Source organism: Octodon degus, unplaced genomic scaffold (genome assembly GCF_000260255.1).
Source record: "Octodon degus isolate 3935 unplaced genomic scaffold, OctDeg1.0 scaffold00001, whole genome shotgun sequence".
In the NCBI taxonomy this organism is placed as follows: domain Eukaryota; kingdom Metazoa; phylum Chordata; class Mammalia; order Rodentia; family Octodontidae; genus Octodon; species Octodon degus.
The window spans coordinates 22,750,186-22,752,492 of NW_004524577.1; the positions used below are offsets into that span (position 1 = coordinate 22,750,186).

At 42.4% G+C, this 2,307-nt stretch overlaps 1 pseudogene; it reads right to left on the minus strand.

Moving 5' to 3' along the window:
* The window catches only part of LOC101565806, a 10,326-nt pseudogene that overhangs the window by 273 nt on the left and 7,746 nt on the right, over window positions 1-2,307 (minus strand).

Consider the following 2,307-nt stretch of genomic DNA (forward strand, 5'->3'; position numbering starts at 1 on the left):
TGTGTGTGTGTGGCCAGCTCAGCCCACCAGGGGGCGGGGCTGGCTGGCATGTGGTGCTGGGGGATTGAACCGCGGTCCCTGTGCTTTGCCAAGTTTGTTCCAAGTAGGTGCTTTAGACCACTGAGCCATCTCACCAGCCCCATAAAATATTTTTTGTAGAACTACTTTTCATACCACAAACTATTTTAGTTGGATGTATATCAATATGGGGGGGCCAGGGAGATAGCTCAGTAGAATAAGCACTTACCTGGCAAGTGAAGGGTCCTGAGTTCAATCCCCAGTACTGGAAAAAAGAAAAGAAAAAGAAAAGTATATATCAATGTAGCAACAATTCCTTGCAGCATAAGTTTATTTATTTATTTATTTTTGCAGAAATGGGGATTGAACTCAGACCCTTGCGCTTGCCAGGGAAGCACTTATTCTACTGAGCCATCTCCCTAGCCCCAAGTTTATTGAATCTTCTTTTTCTAGACAGATTCTTGCTATGTAGCTCAGGCTGTCCTGGACTCACTATATTGCTCAGGCTGGTTTTGTTTTGTTTTGTTTGCGGAACTGGGGGTTGAACTCAGGCCCTTGCACTTGCCAGGGAAGCACTTATTCTACTGAGCCATCTGCTTGGCCCAAACATTTTGTGTTGCTTTTTTTTTTTTTTCTCAGTACTGGGGATTGAACTCAGGACCTTGCACTTGCCAGTCAAGCACTTATTCTACTGAGCTATCTCCCCAGCTCCTAGGATTTTTTTTTTTCTCCAAATGCCTTCAGGGCAGGTTTGGCTGGCTTGAGTTGTGGGGATTGAACCACAGCAACCTGAGCCTGACTGCTTTGTTGAAGCAGCCACTTAAAGAACTGAGCTAAGGGGCAGGCCCCTGGCTGGTTTTGAACTCAATGTGATCCTCTTGCCTCAGCCTACCAATGCTGGGATTATAGGAAACTTTTAAAATATCTGTCCGGATTTGTAAAATTTGCCTGCCAACTAGGCTGTAACAGACACAGTCCTATTGAGTACTTTGCTTTTATTTATTTATTTTTTTTTTTAGTACTTTGCTTTTATAAACATATACTACATGACAAAGACAGAGACTTTTTAAAGTCTCATTTGGCCTTCAGCCACTCAAGATGACAGGTTGATTCATGAATGATACTTTTTATGATACACAGTCTTGCAATTTATTTCAGGCTGGCTTTAAACTCACTGTGTGGCTGAGGCTGGCCTTGAATTCATGGTGAACCTTCTGGCCCAGGGAATATAGGTGAATGTTGGGATTACAGGCATAGGCCACCATACCTGGCGGTTTTGATTTAGAGTTCATCTTAACAAGTAGTGTGAGTAAACCTCATGTGCTGGATCACCAATATGTCAGTGCCACGTAGACTTATACTGCTCTTTGTCAATGATACAATTCAAATAGTCGTCAAATACAGCAGTTGGAAATTCCAACCTTTTACTTCTGTACCAGTTTGGTAAAGCACACAAGGTGTCAGACACCTGTGACCCCAACACTCAGGAGGCTGAGGCAAGAAGATTGCCATGAGTTTAAAACCAGACAGAGCAAGACCATGTCTTAAAACAAGCAAAACAAAAAGCCAACAACAGTTCGTTGAGTATAGAAATACAGATATGAGGGCCATGGAGATAGCTCCTGAGTTCAATTCCCGGTACTGCAAAAAAGAAATATAGGTATGAGACAAAAGCTTAAAATCCCAAGAGAGCAGTAATCAATAAACAGAGCCAGAGGAGAACTGTTGTCTCACTTGTAAATTCCAGAAAGCTGGAATTCAAGGATGCAGATAGCAGCTTCTCCTGCTGGCTCCCTGTTTGTTCTTTGATCCCTTGCTTGGATGTTATCAGCTAGCATTTCTGTAAACCTAATGTTAGGCAGAGGGCGGAAGTCAATATAGAGAGTAGTTTGTATTCACCAAAGTAATTATGCACATTCCTTAGCTTGCTTTTAGCTCCCAATAAATGCTAGATGTGAGCCCAGGTGGCTCACTTGGAGAGAGACTAATCTCAGTGAGACTTCTGAAGCTATATTCATCAGTCTTGTCATTTCTTTCAATACTGACTCATAACATACAAGTGGCGTGCAACCTGGGGCATGGAAGACAACCAGGGGTGAGTTTCAAGAGAGGCCTGACCACGTGGGAAAAGTACACCCAGAGTAGACAAGACCAGCGGGAATAGTTCAGAGTAATGGGAAATTCTGATTCAGTAGAAAATGAATGTGTCCATCTTATTCAGATGTTACTCAAAGGAGCAGATGTAAAGGTGAAACTAAAGAGTTTTTGGGTTTTTTAAAACAATTTTTT